Here is a 19,104-nt window from a genome sequence, read left to right as displayed (position 1 = left end):
AATATAACCTCACTATTTCATGTTCTTGGTGACCCTACACATTATTTTTTTTAATATGACTGACTAGTTTGAGATGTTTACACGTAATGATTGTTAACTAGCTTTATGCCCTGTTAGGTTACAAAGTGATTAGATGGCTTTAGATACTTAGGATGGTCTACATTCATAGTTACATGCTCTACAGATAAAGACAGCTCTGCTTTACCTTTTCTGATCTCTATGCTAATTTAACTTTCTTGCTTTACCATCCTGGCTAGACCTTACTTTTTATGCTAAGCAGCAATGATGTAAAGAAGCATCCTTGTGACACATGCTCAACTATGTTTATAGCAGCACTATTTGTAATAGCCAGAACCTGAAAACAACCGAGATGCCCCTCAACTGAAGAATGGATAAGGAAAATGTGGTACACATACACAATGGAATACTACTCAGCAGAGAAAAACAATGACATCATGAAGTTTGCAGGAAAATAGAGGGAATGAGAAAATATCCTCCTGAGTGAGGTAACCCAGACTCAGAAAGACAAACATGATATGTACTCACTCCTAAGTGAATATTATATGTAAAGCAAAGGATAACCAGACTGCAACCCACAGCTACAGGGAGACTAGCTTGTAGGTAGGACCCTAGGATAGACACAGGTATCACCCAGTGATGGAGAAATGGATGAGATCTACATGAGCAAACTGGGGGTGGGGGGGGGTAATGGAGGGCAAAGAACAGGTAAATGAGAGCTTAGGGGAGCAGGATGTCTGAGCTGGATCAGGAACAGAGTGGGAGAACAAGCAAAGAGATACCATGATAAATGAAGATGCCATGGGACTAAGGAGAAGCAGAGTGCTAGCGAGGTCCCTTAGAATCCACAAAGATGAGTCCATCATAGACTACTGGCAGTGGTCGAAAGGGTGCCTGAGCTAACCTACTTTGGGGATCAAATGATTGAATACCCCAACTGACATCATAGAACCCTCATCCAGTGACTGATGGAAGCAGATGCAGAGATCCTTGGCCAGGTCCCATGAGGAGCTCCAGGAGTCCAATCAACAAGAGAGAGGGAGGGATGCTATGAGCAAGAAATATTGAGACCATGATTGGAAAAAGTACAGAGACAACTAGCCAAACTAATGGAAACACATGAGCTGTGGACCAATAGCTGAGGAGCCCCCATGGCACTGGACCAGGTTTCCTGGATAAGTAAGACAGTGGTTTAGCTTGAACTGTTTAGGGGGCCACCAGGCAGTGGGATTGGGACCTGTCCCTAGTGCATGAGCCGTCTTTTTGGAACCTAGTGCCTATGGTAAGACACTTTGCACAGCCTTGGTGCAGGGAGAAGGGCTTGGACCTGCCTCAAATGAATGTACCAGGCTCTGCTGACTCCCGTGGGAGACTTTGCCTTGGAGGAGGTGGGAATGGGAGGTGGGTTGGGAGGAAGGCTGGGAGGTGGAAGGAGGGAGGACAGGGGAATCTGTGGTTGATAGGTAAAGTGAATAGAATATCTCTTTTTAAAAAATAAAGAAAAAAGAAGCATTTTTGCAATCTCCTCCACTTCAGAGGAAAGTTTTAAGTTTAAGTTTAAGCTCTTCATCATGTAGGATGCTGGGAGTTTTCATCCTGGATGGAGAGGGGGCCATGATCGTCCTCTTAGAGACTATTAGAACTTAAGATTTGGAGGGAAGGGTGTGATTTTCTTCAGTGGTATAGCCACAGTTAAGTTACCCTTGCTCCAGTACATTACCTCCCACCAATCCTGTTGGACAAGAAACTGATTAAACTCAGTGGGTTACACAGAGAGAATTCATGAAAGTAAGAGAAATTTGCCAGGAAGAGGGATTCCTGCCAAAGAGTGAGAGAGAAGAGAGGACAAAGTAGGCTCATATATTTGCATGCTTTGTTCCAGTTGATGAACTGTTAAGAAGGAACTGTTAGGAGGCTTGGCCTTGTTGGAGGAAGTGTGTCTTTGGGAGTGGGTTTTGTGGTTTCAAAAGACCATGCCAGGTCCAGTGTCTCTCTGCTTATGGATCAAGATGTAAAGCTCTTGGGTACCAGCCCAGCACCATGCCTGCTTGCCTGAGGTTTGCCACACTCCCTGTCATGATGACAATGGAATAACCCTCTAAATTGGAAGCAAACCCACAGTTAAAGGCTTTCTTTTTTATTGAAAGTATTTTTTTCCATAAAATTCTGATTAGGGTTTTCCTTCCCCCCAACTTCATAACACACCCAAATTCACACCCTTTATCTCTCATTAGATTATAAACAGGCATCTAAAAGTAATACTTTTTGTAGCATATTATTTTAAGGTGTGTTACTTTTGTTTATGTTGCATTTGTTTAACTCTGTGAAGCTGTGTTATTGTGCCTGTCTAAAATACCTGATGGACTGATAAATAAAGAACTGAAAGGCTAATAGCAAGGCAGGAAAAAGGATAGGTGGTGCTGGCAGGCAGAGAGAATATATAGAAGGAGAAATCTGGGAGGAAAGGAGAAGAAGAAGCCAGAGAAGGAGGAAGACTCCAGGGGCCAGCCACCCAGCTACACAGCAAGCCATGGAGTAAGAGTAAGATTTACAGATGTAAGAAAAAAGGAAAAGCCCAGAGGCAAAAAGTAGATGGGATAATTTAAGTTAAGGAAAGCTGGCAAGAAACAAGCCAAGCTAAGGCTAGGTATTCATAAATAATAATAAGCCTTTGTGTGTGATTTATTTGGGAGCTAGGTGGTGGGTCCCCCCCAAAAAAGCAAAAACGAATAACAACAAATAATTAAATAAAATAACAAAATTAAAATGAAAACAAACAAACCAGAACAGGACTAAATTGGCAAATTAACAGATGAAAAAGAGCCAAAGAATAACCATAAGAACACATATAGATGCAGAAACATACACCTTTGCACACACAGAAATCTCATGAAAAACACAGTACCAGAAACCATAATGTATATATAAACAACCTTTAAGGAAAAATAAAACAACGTTCAGACAAAACATTAAGAGACAAGGAACCTCTAAAAATGCCATTGACTTTGTGTATTCACCTCCTGCTGCTGGGTATTGGGGTCTGTCCTTAAGAGTGGTTTGTAAGCCCAGTGAGACTCCATTGGAGACACCTAGTTCCCTTTGCCAGTAGTTATCAATTAGCAATAGTTTCTAGGCTAAGGATGGGAGCTTGTGTTCATGTCCCCACTCAGGGCTAGGACTCTATCTGGCTTAGACCCATGCAGGTTCTGTGCAAGCTGCCACAATCTCTCTGAATTCATGTATGCATCAGTCATGCTGTGTTTGGAAGGCCTTTTTTCCTTGGTGTACTCCATCTCCACTGGATCTTACAATCTTTCTGCCTCCTCTTTGTCAAGGTTCCCTGAGCCCTGAGGGGAGAGATTTGATGGAGACATCCTATTTAGGATTGACTGTTTCAAGGTCTCTCATTCTCTATATATTGCCCCATCATGAGTTTCTGGTTTTCCCATCTACTGCAGTCAAAGCTTCTCTGATAACGGCTGAGCAAGACACAGATCTGTGAGTATAACAGAATATTGTTAGGAGTCATTTAGTACTACATTTCTTTAGGAGAACAATAATATTTGGATTCCCCTAGATCCCTGGCCTCTCTAGTCTCAGGTTCTTGGCCACCTGAGAATTGTTGAGGTTGGGCTATATCTCATGGAGTGGGCTTTAAATCCAACCAGATATTGATTGGTTACCCCCACAAGCTGTGTGCCACTATTGTATCACTGTATCAAGCAGAAAGGTCACTCTTGTAGATATAAGGGCTTGTAGCTGGGTTCATGCATGCAGAATACTTTATAGTACTATGAACACTATTCAGTAGAGGTTAAGGCTCTAGGTAGACATCAGCTCTATTTCTCTGGGTTCAATGAGTTATGCAGGTGTTTTCTTCAGCAATGGGGCCTTATCAGTTTGTGGAGAAAAACCAATAGCCTTGGGTTTTTTGGGGTGTTTCCATGGGACCCCTTTGGCCAACAATTCAGTTAGATGTAAGCAGTTTCTGGAAATGGAGGTTTCATTTGGTGATATATCTAGTTTGAGCTACATCTTCCCCATTATTTGGTGATTCCTCTTAGATGTATTTCATGCATTTATATATTTTAAGAAGTTTCTACTATTTTAGGTTTCCATATTACCCCTCAAATGGCCCTTAGTTTTCAGCTGTCCCTCCGTGTATTTCCTCCCTGACACTCCTCTTCCCTCCAACTCTCCACTTGATCCTCCCATTCTAATCCCCCCCCCCGTCCATCTATAACTATCTATTTAAATACTCCTTCCTATGGATATTAATCCCTCCACTCCAGTCCTTTATTCTATATCTAACTTCTGTGAATATATGGATTATAGCCTCCTTATGGATGGCCTAACAGATAGCATCCACATTAAATGAAGATACACCACGACATTTGCCCTTTGGGGTCTGGATTACCTCCCTCAGGATGGCTCTTTTTCTAGCTTCATCTATTTACTTGGAAATTTCAAGATTTCATTTTTTTTTCTTTTTAGTGGCTGAGTAACCTTTTAAAGTTCATTCTTCCATAGAGGGACATCTAGACTGTTTCCAATTTCTGGTTATTATGAATAGAACATCAATGAACATGGTTGAGTAGGTGTCTCTGTAGTAGGATGTAGAGTCCTGTGAGTATGTCCCTAAGAGAAATATAGCTGGATCTTGAGGAAGATCTGTTCCCATCTTCCTGAGGAAATAGCACACTGATTTTCATAGTAGCTGTAGAAGTTAGTACTCCCACCAGCAAAGGATGAGTGTTCCCCTAACTCCATATATTTGCCAGCATGAGCTGTCATTCATTTTATTGATCTTGTCCATTATGACTAGTGTAAGGTAAAAATATCAAAGAAGTCTTAATTTGCATTTCCCAGATGACTAGGGATGGTGAACACGTGTTTGAATGCTTCTCAGCCATTTATGCTTCTTGTTTGGAGATTCTGTTTAGATCTGTATCCCATTTTATTGGTTTCTTTATTTTCTTGATGTCTAGGGTTTTTTATTTATTTAAATATTTTAGGTTTTCAGTTTTCTATATTATGAAAACTTTCCCCATTTTGTACACTACTGCTTTGTCCAAATAATAGTGTCCTTTGCCTTACAGAAGCTTCTCAGTTTCATGAAGTCCTATTTATTAATTGTTGTTCTTAGTGCCTGTGCTAACAGTGTTCTATTCTGAAAGTCTTTTCCTTTACCAATGAGTTCAAGACTATTCCCACTTTCTATTTATCAGATTCAGTGTATCTGGCCTTATGTTGAGGTCTTTGATCCATTTGGAGTTGGGAATTGAGCAGAGTGATAAGTTTGAATCTATTTGCAGTCTTTTACACGTGGACATCTAGTTTGAGAAGATGGTGTCTTTTTTCCAGTGTGTATTTCTGGCCTCTTTATAAAAAAAATCAGATGTTCATACATATATGGCCTTTTGTCGTAGTCTTATATTCAATTCCATTAATCAATATGTCTGTTTTTATGTCAACACCATGCTGTTTTATTTACTATAGCTCTGTAGTACAATTTGAGGTTGCAGATGGTGAAGCTGCCAGCAGTTATTTTATTATTAAGGATTGTTTTAGCTATCCTGGTGAGTGTGTGTGTGTGTGTGTGTGTGTGTGTGTGTGTGTGTGTGTGTGTTTTCATATGAAGGGGAAAATTTTTCTTTCAAGTTCTGTAAAGAATTGCATTAGAATTTTCATGGGGAATGCATTGAATCTGTAGATTGCTTTTGGTAGGTTGGCCATTTTTACTATATTAATCCTCCAATCCTCAAGGCTCTATTTCCTAGTGTCTCTGCAGATCCTCTTGGCAGACACAGCCTTCCTTCTTCCAGCCTTGGAATCGGGTAGCTAATTTTTCCTCTACTTCCTATGCTCCAATTCCAATGTCCCAGTCTCATTAGCTCTGCAGCAGAGCACTTGCAGAAGCCTCCATCTCTGACTCCACTCATTTGAGATTGTCAACTATCATGGCATATGCAACTTTCCTCCTTCCTGTGGACTTTTTCAGCTCCTTGCCCTTATAGACCATTCTCCTTCCTTTGTATCATCCCCCAATACCTAAAAGTAAGTTTTATCTGAGAAGTACTCTCTACCAGACAACCCACAGCCACAGAATATTCCTAAGATCCAGAGAGGGCAACAGAAACCAAGGAATAGAATAACCATCCATCAAAGACAAGACCAGATATCAACAACTAGAACACAATTGTCTTAAACCCATATGACTCAAATCTATAAACACCAGCCCCAAACACAATCAAAACAGCCAAGACAATATGCCTATATCAGAACCCAGCAACCCCTACTTCAGTAGTTCCTGAAAAATGAAGTATAATTGAAGAACAAATTAAGGACATCAAAATAGCTATTATGAATATGTGCAAGGGCCTTAAAGAGGAAAGAACAAATCCATTAATGAAATCTATAAACACACGCACACACACACACACACACACCAAAAATTGTGGAATGAAATAAAAAAAGTACAAGACATGAAAGTTAACATAGAATCACTAAGGAGACCCCAAACTGGGGGAAAGCTGGAAATTAAAAATGTAGAAAGTCAAAAATAATAAAAAAGAAAAGAAAAATCTAGGAAGTCAAACAAAAACCTCAGCTGTAAGTCTCACCAATATACTTCAAGAGAAAGAAGAGAGAATTTCAGGCATTGAAGACAAGATAGAGGAAATTATTATCTCAGTCAAAGAAAATATTAAGTCTAAAAAACCCTGGGCACAAAACATCCAGGAAACCCGGGACACTATGAAAAGAACAAAATTAAGAAAAATAGTAATAGAGGAAGGAGAAGAAACTCAGGTTAAAGGCACAGAAAAAAATTTCAATAAAATTATAGAAAATTTCCCTAACCTAAAGATGTTAATAGACATACTTTCTAGTTTACAGGATGCAATATAAAGTACACTGAAAAACGTTGTCACACGGTACTTTGAAAGTGTTCACTCTATTGTGGCCAGGGTTGACAACATTGACTTGGAAAAAGTACCAGATAAGAGATTATATTTAGGAAACATGGATTACTAGGAAATGTACTGACTGTAAAGACTATAGAATAAACCTGATGATTCATGGGGACCATTTTTGACTTGACACAAAGCTTACACTGTTTGATACTAGCATAGAGAATGTTAAGGCATATCTGTGGAAAACTTGCTTTGGAAATGAAAAACTGTTTGGGAATGTCATCGTGTGGACAGAAAATGTGTGTGGGTAGTGGGCACAGTAGAGGTTTTGTGCCATAACTATAAAGTACACTCATTTTTAAAAGGTGGGTGGGTTAAATTGGGTTATGGAGACTGAATAAAAGTCATGAACAAAGAGTAGGGTATCATTGTGAAGTCAAAAAATGAATATTTTGAAGATGGTCCATACAGTTGTAAAAAAGGTCAGTTTCAGTGGAAGGAGGCATGGTAGTTTGCTGAATATGGGTAAGGTGAGTATGCCCATTAGCAACGCACAGAAAGTAAAACAAGAACACATATCATAATCAATATGTATAATTTATGAAAATCCATGTTGTTCATGGATTGCTAGGGGCCATGCAGTGAACTTGTGGCCTGTCTTGAGATTAAATTTTATTTCAATAATGATGTGTAATGATGCTTGTTAGAAATTTCAAGACATAATTGACAGACTAATTGGTTGCATGGTTGTAACCATAGTCTTTGTAATAAAAGAATGTTGTATAAAATATTTTCAACTAATAAATGGTAGATAGTACCAATTTGATAGCCTTGTTTTAAAAAGCCCCTTTTAGGGGCTTGGGCACTACAGTACTTGTCTTGTCTTGCAAAGGCTAAGATCTGAGTTCAGTTGGACATGGCCATGTGAGCTTATTAATTCCAGAGTTGGAAGATGTAAGGGGGAATGGAGGATTGTTGGAAGGTTATGGGCAAACCTGGCATCCTTGGTGAAGTTTCAGGATAACCAGAGACCAACAAAATGCAGAAAGCATCTGGGGAGTGACACCATAGGCTGTCTACTGATCTACATGTGTGCTGTGTATACATGTACACATACACAAATGTGCACCCACACACAATCACACCCCCCACACACACACACAAAGTGCAGAGAAACTCCCTGTACCAAAGATAGTAGCATGCAGTGGTAAAGACTCTATATAGGCATGAGTTCAACTTCTCTATGTTCAGTGAACTGTGTAGGTATTGTCTTGAGCAATGAGAACTTGCTGCCCATTTGTGAAAAACAACCTATAGTTTTGGCAACTGCCTGGATTGTTTGGGAATTCCCATGGAACCTCTTTGGCCAATAACTCAATTACTGGAGTTGAAGATTCCAGGATTGGAAGCTTTGTTTGGTGACAGGAGATGGCCAGTTGGGGCTTTGTCTCCTCCATTATTTGGTGATTTCACTATGATTGTGTAGATATAAGTATATATTTTAGGAAGTTTCTACTGTATTAGGTTTCCATACATACTATCCCTCAAATACCCCTTAATTTAAGCTGTCATTCCCTGTTATCCCTACCTTGTCCTCCTTTTCCCTCTCTCCAGACTTGATCCTCCTGTTCCAGGCCCCCATCTACCCACAGGTATCTATTCTATTGTACTTTTATTTATTTATTTACTTATTTATTCACGTGTGTGTGTGTGTGTGTGTGTGTGTGTGTGCGTGCGTGTGCGTGCCCACACAAGACTGCAGTACCCGTGGAAGCCAGAAGAAAACATTTGATCCCCTGGAGCTGGAGTTAACAGATGTTTGTGAACTACCAAGTGTGGGAGATGGGAACTGAACTCCAGTCCTTTAAAAAGTTAAATACTCTAAACTAATGTATCATCTCCCCAGCCCCTCAGATGGAGATTAAAGTTTCATTGGTTGCCTTTAAAAAATCTCATTCACAGTAATTGTTACTGACATCAATGATCATTTTCCGATTTTCAGATTTCCATCATTGCTACCAATACGTTAACACAGCAGAATTTTTACAACATTCTTCATTCAAGGGCCCATTGGGTACTCTCAGTAAATTGTCTGAAAGTACCTTTGACTTCAGATAATGCTCAGGCCAAGTTGGTACACAGAAAGAGGAGTATGTTTCTATCTACTGAAGACAAATACTACAACAAGCATCACATATCACAAAATTTCTCTAAAATTTTTAAAATACATTTTGTTTATTTTGTGCAGTTGTGTATTTGGCAGGGGTGAAGTTCGTGCCATTGAGCATGTGTGAAAGTCAAAGGACAACTTATGGGAACATTTTCTCCTTTTACCAAGTGGGTCTCAGGTATTGAACTGAGGTCCTCAGGCTTGGCGGCAAGCACCTTTACTTGCTGAGCCATTTCACCAGCCCACAAGTTTTCTTCAGTAGTTTTTAATGAAGTCTCATTTTCTGGCTGCCTTTTCATTAGAAAAGAACAGTATATTATTTCAATTTCTTTTGACTTTTGGCAATTTTCAAATCACCTAAAATCACGCTTAGGCAAATCTTCAAGATCTCTAATATCAAAATGTTTTCTCAATGGCAAATGGGACCCTGAGGTCTAAAGAATTCAAAGATGATTTTCTAAATTAAGATGTTGTAGAATAAAGGTTCCGAGTGCACAAACTGAGCATCACCCGCTTAAGACCTGAGAAAAATCTCCCAGTGACTCAACAGTCGTCAACTGAACAATGACAGACTGAGTTTGTCAAATGTGCATAAATGACACCAACAGTACCAGAGGCTGAAGAGTTACCAGGATGTCAAGTTGTTCACTGGTGTCTTATAGAAAAGAGATGTGGATGGATAACAAAGGTTTATATTATTGTCACACTGCTTGGAAATGGTGGTGGCAGCTTACTTTTTAAATTTTCATAAGAAAATAAAATATCTGCCATGACTGTTCAAGTTAAAAGGGATAGAGAATAAGAGCATAAGTTGACAAACCTTCATAGATAATTGATCACTTGGGAGATACATCCTTGGTGCTGATGCTGGAGCAGTGCTGCAGTCCCAGGGCCACCTTAAACAACCTATGTTTTATATTTATTTCTTCTGTTTCTTTTACAAAGCTATATTACACTTCTGGAAATTCTTCATTCATGCTCTGGTGTCTTTAATTCCCAGGCCTTTCCAGAGTCTACTTGTTCTACCAATAGCATACTTATCATTCCCTGACCCTATGCTGACCTCTCCTCCTAATATCTATCTTCTGTTTCCTTGGTATTCATGATTTCTCAATACAGTACACACTACCTCTTAATCTTGGCATTTATATTATATTCACTTTACTTCCCTGATTCCCAAATGGTTGCAAATTATACCAAGAGCATAAAAAAGTACTTAGCATGTGGCCTGGAGTGTAATATTGAGATCAGCATTTGCTTATTGAATGACTGTTCAAGTTTTTCAAACTTATTTATGAATAGTTACATAATTTTAAATTCTTATTGTGTATCTGCAATCACTTACATTAGATCCTGGATTTTAGAGATGATTGACAAAATTTTATTGTTTTTTTTTCCTCACACACTGAGCGATTAAAAATTCTAGCTTTAGATATTAATGCGTATTTTATTTCCTCATGAATTCCTACTGCTACTTTTACTCCATTCCTGACTTGCATTACATGAATAAAAATTGCTAGGAAATACATATGTAGGAAAAAATATACAAATTTTAAAATTGTTGCAATGACAATATGATCCTCCATTTCACCCTAATCCATCTATAACTATTTATTCTATTGTATTTTTATTTTAAATTGTGTGTACGTACGTGTGTGTGTGTGTGTGTGTGTGTGTGTGTGTGTATGCATGTGTGGGTTTCATGCAAGTAGACTGTACCATTTATTTCAGGCAAGTAGACTGTACCATTTATGTGAAAAAATATTTTTTCTGGTTTTACATTTGAATTATTACAAAATGACATAATTATTCTAATTCACAGAAGGTACCCCAACAATATTAAATCCCTAGGGTTGAATAAAATATTTAAATAAATTAAAAACTGGCATAAAATCATATTGCATGAGAAAAGAGTAAGGGCTCCCTATGAGAGTCATCTCTGTCTATAAATAATGAGTACCATGCTATCTAAACTGTCAAAGAAATGTAAGACATTTATGAATATAAAATTTTACATATGAGATACTTGATTTGTAACAGCAAAGAGCCAGCCAGCTTGTAAGTCCTCCTGAAATTTTTGCCAGTGAAAATGAAGATAAAGGAGGTTGAGTCCTCTGCACCAAACCACAAAGCTACGTTCTCAATGGAACAACTGTGAATGGTTGATACTTTCTTAAATTCAGGGTTCTGATTAGTTATTCATTAAGATAAACTTCACTTGCATTCCTATTCTTTCAAATTGAAGTTATGTTGGTGACACAATCATGCATCTTCTCTTTATAAATACATTTAAATATATTGCACTTATAAGTGAAATAGGATTAAGATATTCTCATTAGATAGATTCAAATGTAATTAGTGTCTAAGAAGCAAGAAAATTTAATTAGCAAGGAAATCAGCTAGTCTATCTTTTAATTCCTGGATAATGCATTGACATTGTGCATTGCCCCATTCTCCATTACTCAGCTCATGGGTACACTGTCTAGGAAAGCATACTGATAGGCACTAGCTGCTCAGAGTCCTTTCTACCATATTCCTTTTTTTAAAAGTGGAAGCCTTGGGAACCTATCTATGCACTTCTAGTATTCATCTTACTTTAAAGCTTTTCTGTTACATCTAATTTAAAGTGTTGTCTGCATCTATGGCAAAGACAGCTATGATAAATGCTGAGTAATTTTGTTTCTGTGTGATAGGATGGAGAGCTAATTATACTGAGGATTAGTCTGCTTGTCTTGAATCTCCACCTCTGACCCACTCCTCACACTCCATGAAGGATAATCCTTAATGCAAGAGGAAGATGGTGGAAAAAACCTCCACCAACTTCAAAATGCTCACAAGGATATCAAATCAGAGAGAAACACACAGCACTGAAAGTCCAGGAAAAAGTGTACTGTGTAGCATGGATTAGAAATCTGGGGAGATACTAGAGATTTCCAATGCAGGTGTGTTCATACAGAGAGTACCCCATTGATAGTGAGGTATGTTAGTAAGATGGTCAAATTCCTACTGAAAACTCATTAGAGGAAACCTGGCCAAAAGAAGTGGGCAAGTAGAATTAGTGTAGTATACAACACTGAAAAATGTGTATTTTAAGATTTGAAGGAAGCCAGGCGGTGGTGACGCACACCATTTATTCCAGCACTTGGAAGACAGAGGCAGGTGGATCTCAGTGAGTTCAAGGCCAGCCTGGTCTACAAAGTGAGTTCCAGGACAGCCAGGACTGTCACACAGAGAAACTCTGTCTCAAAAAAACAAAAAAAAATAATTAAAGGAATATAGAAATCTGAAATGGAGGAGAAGCATGGAGGAACAAATGACTTTGGTGATCACATGCCTGTATACCAAGCACAATGAGGGTCCACTGAGCTATTTTACCAAATGAAGATGAAAGGACATTGCTGTAACTGTGAAAGGAACTATACAACTTATAGGAAGCTTCTATACTAGACCACAAAGAAAAGATGAGCAATGAGCATCCAGTAACAGAGAGGTATGCAGATTGAGGGTATATATTGCTTAGAGATAAAAATACATACTTGAAGAAGGAGGGAAGTGGGATAATCAATATCTATACTTGTACCTTTCATTAGTATTGTAATTTTTCACTTAATGATAGAGAAAAAATGCAAGAATATATTCCATAGAGAAGGTTGGGGGAAAATTGAGGGTTCTTTAAGTGTGAGATGGCTCACTTTTCGTATCACATGTGATTCTGAATATAAACCAGAACTGAAAAGTGTGGCTGAAAGACAAAAGTTGGAAGTCAAAACATATGGATGGAATTTAATTATGAGACAAAATTATGTAGGAAAAAATGTCACTTAGTTCACTTGGGGATTGATGAAATTTTCTTTAGAATAACCTTACATCAAGCTTTAAACATTCTGTGGATGCACTGCTCTGTGAAATTTAGAAAACATCCAAATATATATATATAAATTTAAATGAAAAACAGAAGTATCAAGAGTCACCTTTAGACTTTGGAATCATGGAAAAATTTTGTTAACCTTTCTCAGTCAGTACCAGACAAGGGATTAAAAATTAGCTGCTGTCTGTTTTGCAGTACCGGGGATTGAACCCACATGCTAGACAAGCACAACCAAGGAGTTAGCCTCTTTGCGCTTTGAAAAACAGTTACTAGAAACCAGCAAACTGGAGTTGAGGAGGTGGCTTAGTAGGTATAGTGCTTCCTGAGCAGCTATAAGAACCTGAGTTCCGATCTCCAGTGTTTATGTAAAAGCTAGGTTTGTAACCCCAGCAACGGAGGGTGGGTCAGAAATAGATGGTCACTGGAGCTCACTGGCTGGCCAATCTAGCCAATTGCTGAGCTCCGAGATCAGACTAGTCTCAAATATTAAGATACAGAAGTGATTGAGGAAGACATTTCATTGATCTCCGGCCTCCACATGCATCCATACACAAACGCTTGAGTAGCTGCACAAGCACACGTACTTGCACACACATACAAAAAAACTAAAACTAAGTAATAAAAATTTAAAACCCAGAAAACTAAATGTTGGTAAGTGATGGAAGCTACAATTTAAATAACTACCATGTAGCAGATCACAAAATTCCTTCCACTGAACCTCAGAAAAACTTACAACTTAATGTTCTTGCCAACTTCTCATGATCTCTAGACATAAAGGGGACTTAATTAATAAATAATATTGTATCAAGAACTGTCCATAAATATTTTCTTTATAATAAATGCAAATAACAATGGGTCCTTTTAACCTGATGGAGTGATATATTCCCATAATCATCATTATTTCTAAACTAACAATAAAACTAGAGTCATTTTAGTCAAAATTCATAGCTTCCAAAACTGTTTCTTTTATATAATTTGTGAAATTATTTTGATAATCTTTGTATAGGGCCTAGAAATAATTAATAAAAGTAATATTAATAGTTGAGATTATAGACATATAGTATAGTTTTAATGTGAGAAAAATATTATTAAATTAAGCAATAATTTCCCTAAACATTGATATAGTGAGTGAACACAATATTAAAGCAAATTTTGGAAAAATTATATGATCCACACGCACCACCTCTATATTTTTTATTTTTTTGTGTAGATGCTCAAGTTAAACCCAATGAAGTTATACATGCCTCAGTTTACATCCAGCTTGTGTCACATCTGTCATGACTTCTCATCTTCCCTCTCTGAATTAAATGCCAGGCACACTTTTCTTTGCAGAATACAAATGATGTCTAGGAATAAAGGAGGAAGGGAGTGGTTTGTCTCTTGTTTGCTTTTTCAATTATCTCCTGTTCTCCATCATACCTCTTGCTAGCCATAACTACTGGAGCCATCATGGGCTAAGCATTCCAGTTGGAATCCTCTGTGGGAATACCTGCTGATGACCATCTGAGTTCTACTGAAAACTACTAACTTTTACAGCATAAGCATGGTTTCTGGTTAATGTCTTTCTACCAGCTCCATTTTGAGCTTCTTTGAAAGAAATAGCATCTTCACTCTCTAGGATCCTGCCTGAGATCTCTTGACCTCAGCATCAAGTCCACTTGGAGAAAGCATCATCAAAATTGTTCAGTGGACTATTAAGCAAACCATCTATACCCTAATGGATGCATACATCTATTTGGAGACACATACGTATACACATGGGGGGATAGAGGGAAAGACAGAGATGAGACAGAGAAACACACACACACACACACACACACACACACACACACACACACACAGAGAGAGAGATACAGACAGAAATATAGAGACAGAGAGAAACCAGTGTGGATGGCTGCATGCACCTATGTACACACATGTGGAAGTCAGAAGTCAACATTGGATGTAATCCTCTATCACTTTTCTGCCTTATTGTTGAACAAAATTGGTGAGCTCTGAGCATGGAGCTCACTAATTGTCTAACCTGGCTGGCTGGCTGGCTGGCTGGCTGGCTGGCAAGCTTCAGTGACCCTCTTGTCTATACCCACCAGTTCTTGGAACCCAGGTGTATGCCACCATGTCTGGCTTTTTACATGGGTGCTGGGGTTCTGAACTCAGGTCCCCATGCTTGCACAGCTAGCACTTTACCTGCTGAGCTATATCCCAGTCCCAGATTCAAATATCTTTGAATGATAGTTGGTAAACATTCATAGTACATATGCTTCTCTCTTCACTCAACTGGCCATAAAGGATGACTCTAGATTTTCTAAAATTTTCATGATTCATAAGGCAGAGAGACATGCACAAGTCTCTGTGGGTCTCATATGCGATCATGCATTCCTAGACTCCAATATATAGAAGACCTTCCCCTGGGGACTTTATATCTGTAACATTATGTAGTATTTATGTCATCTACATTTGAAAACTTCAAAATTGACTTTACTATTCTTAATAACTTGTTCTTCAATTTAATTCCATGGAAACATTCCACTGTCATAAAACACTCCTGGGATGAATATTTGAATTACATTTAATTAAATGTTATTATGGAGAAAATTATAATATATAGAATCCTTGCACTTATGAGAAAGATTTAATTCCATGCTAGTGGTCTCATTTGTTTGTTAGAGTTTATTAGCATTGCTTGTGAAGTCTGCACATCTTATTCTCCAAGATTTTCAGTTACTGTTGCAATAACATATAAATAGTATTTTGTGTTAAAATACACATAACACACAAAATTGACTATCTTACCCCTTTCAAATAAATATCTTAGTGGCAATTTGTGTGTGTGTGTGTGTGTGTGTGTGTGTGTGTGTGTGTTTACATGTGTGTGATGGTGCTCATGGAGGACAGAAGGGGAAGTGGGATCCCTTGGGCATGGAAGTACAGGCATTTGTGAACTGTCAGATGTGGGTTTTTGACAGGGGCCGGGCCCAGCAGTTGACAGTTGACAGGTCCCAGAGATGTGGTAAGGAATCAGTGTGAGGGAAGGAGTGAGCCAGGCATGATAGTCAGCAGAATCTTGCAGCCTAACTGACTAGCAGCTAGAGTGTTTCTTTATACAGAATTCAGTAAGCAGGGATAAATTCATGTTGTTCTAAAACATAGATCATATCATCTTGGTTTTGGGACATGTGTTTCACTTCATCTTGCACATCATTTAGTTATCATTGATAAACCATGACAGAATAAAGTTATTTTTTACAATCATTTTCCCTCATTTAATCATCATTAATAAAGTTATCTCTTATAATAATTTTTACTCATTAACCTGATAACCCAATTTTTAAGAACCTAGAGGCATATGACAGCCTGTCCCAGGTTGGTAGCTTTCGTGCCTCCAAGGACACTAGACCAAAACAAAATCTCCAAACCAGCCCAGGCATATTGCCATGTCTCAAGCAATGTATTATTAACTCTTAATGGTCAGAGTGCTCAAGAAAATTTCTCAGGGCAAAGATATTGGGGATATTATTCAAATTCTGGCAAAATACAATGTCTACATTTTATATATTTATAGAATTTGTTTATATATCTAATCCTGGCCTTCTTTTGTTCCTTGGCTATATGACATCACAGTGACTCCACATAAGCTAACTTTTCTAAGAAAGGGAGGTCTTGACAGCTCATTCTTTTATCATCTTTTTACACCATTTGATGCTCATCAATAAAGTCTCTGTTAGGGTAGAGGTAACTTCAACTAGTCTAACTTTGTTGCTGTATATGCCATGTAATTGCCTGAGTATATAGTGGGAAGAGGCTTGTAATCTGATCTGTGGTCAACTCCTCTAGCCTGCCAAATTTTGTTGACCTTTTTAAGTTTACTTTATTTTGATTATCTTGTTCCTTAGTAAGTACAGGTTCGGATATTTCAAGAATATCTCAGAGGCTCATAAAAAGACCTCTGGCTTCTTTATGTGTGTTACAACCTCCAAGGCATAAGGAAGCCCTTCAAGTAAATAAGGATATCTCCCTAAAAGCAGGAGGAGTAGTATGTTCAGGACTTTCCTGGGGTAGCTTAGAAGCAGTACTCCTGGGAGAAGGCATAAATGTTTTCCATCAATCCAATATCACCAAATTGTACAAATATTAAAAGTCCTCCTAGTATGCAACAGGTGGAGATGAAAACCAAAGGTGACACGGTGGCCATCGTGTGGCTCAGCTTTGCTTGATCTTTGTCAAAGAGCTGTTCTGGCTTTATGACTTTTGCCATTCCCATCAGATATGGCTGTGCCAGATTTCGGGACCTGAACTTTGGCCATATAATGCTGTGGATATTGCTCTGTATAAATAAACACTGATTGGCCAATAGCCAGACAGGAAGTATAGGCGGGACTAACAGAGAGGAGAATTGAAGAAACAGGAAGGGAAGAGAGGGATTGCCTGGAGCTGCCGCTAGGTCAAGGGAGATGTAAGGTACCTATAAGCCAAGAGCCACGTGGCAAAGTATAGATTAATAAAAATGGGCTAAATGTAAGAATAAGAGCTAGACAATGATATGCCTAAGCTAATGGCCAAGCAGTTTAAATAATGTAAGAGTCTGTGTGTTTATTTTATAAGTGGGCTCTGAGACTGGCGGGACTTGGCAGGAGCTGGAGAGAAATTCTCCAGCTACAATATAATAGTGCTCTTAACAGCTGAGCCATCTCTCCAGCCCCTTGGTAGTTAGTATTAAGTGTATTTATATTGCTGGGCATTCATCACCACTTTCCATCTCGAGAATTTACTGATAATCTGTAAATATATTTTATGTTGACAGGTGGATTGCCTACTTGGTTTTTGATACTAGAGGGTGTGACTATTTCAAATTGTTACTTTACACGTGGCAAATTGCTGTCAAATTATTATTCATTCTCATGGTTTACTTCTAGTTTCTTCTGAGTTCCCTTCATGGAAATTCACTACATAAAATACTATGATATTTTCTAAATATTTTGAACAACATAATCTCAGAATTTATACTGTTTTTTTATTACAGTTTTGATGTGTCTATTAAAAGACTCATATATTCAGGGTTTGGTCCAAGATGTAAGCAGTGTTGAGAGGAAGGGTTTGAGGGAACTTATTGGATCCTGAGGGCTCTTAACTCATGAAAGGATTCATGAACTGATGACATTATTGACAGATATGGGAACCGTAAGAAGCAGGGACTATTTGGGGGAATTGGGTAACTGGGGACATGTTATTTTGGGATATACTGTCCCTTGATCCTTAGTTTTGGCCTATTTCTGTGTGTTCTGGTCACCATGAGCTGCATAGCCTCCTAGCTGTATCTCTGCTGTTGAGATAGTTCACGTCAGTTGGAGGGAGACCAGAGTAAAGGACCAGCTAGAGAACACAAGAAAAAAATAAATCTGCCAATGCCCAACCTTAACAGTGAAGGAAACCTCAGGACTTGTGTGAAATCATTTGAGAATTTGCTACCACAAATTTAAAATTAATTCCCAGTGAAAGTTAATACTATAATTTATGAGATGATGACAGTATAGGGAATATCGGCTAGCATTTCATTCCTAGCACAAAGTAATTCTGAAGTCAGTAATTCTTTCCCCAGTGTCTGGTAAAGTGGCAAAGTCATATTTCCTGATCCTCAATTGTCAATATTTTCTGCACTCTCACAATTTTTACTCATTTTCTGTTCACCAGCACTTAATATTAGCTTGACTAAGTTTTTGATGTTTTAATGTCTAGATTTTAATTTTCTTTCTAATCTACCTATCTTCTTTTGTTTGTCTGGTTCTTTCAACATTATTTCTTTTCTTCATATATGGTGCCAATAGTTTTAGATAGTTTTTACTCACTTTAAAAGTGTTCTTAGTTGCCGTATGACAATCTTCTAATATATTGTGCTTATCTCTTTTAGTAACATCTTTTAATAAATAACTATATTATTTAATGTTAAAATATTTACTATTGACTTGTTGAAGTCTTTTGTTCTTAGATTGTCTTTAACATCCTGCCCTTATGTTATAGCCTAAATGTAAACATTGTACCCTAAAAGGGCTGGTGTCCAGGATAGAGATATTGGGAAGTGTTAGGCCACCTCATGAACTCCTTAGGTCACTGGAGACAAACACTTCAAGGATAAAAAG

The sequence above is a fragment of the Peromyscus eremicus genome, chromosome 5 (genome assembly GCF_949786415.1).
Source record: "Peromyscus eremicus chromosome 5, PerEre_H2_v1, whole genome shotgun sequence".
Classification (NCBI taxonomy): Eukaryota; Metazoa; Chordata; class Mammalia; order Rodentia; family Cricetidae; genus Peromyscus; species Peromyscus eremicus.
This window is presented reverse-complemented; position numbering follows the sequence as displayed.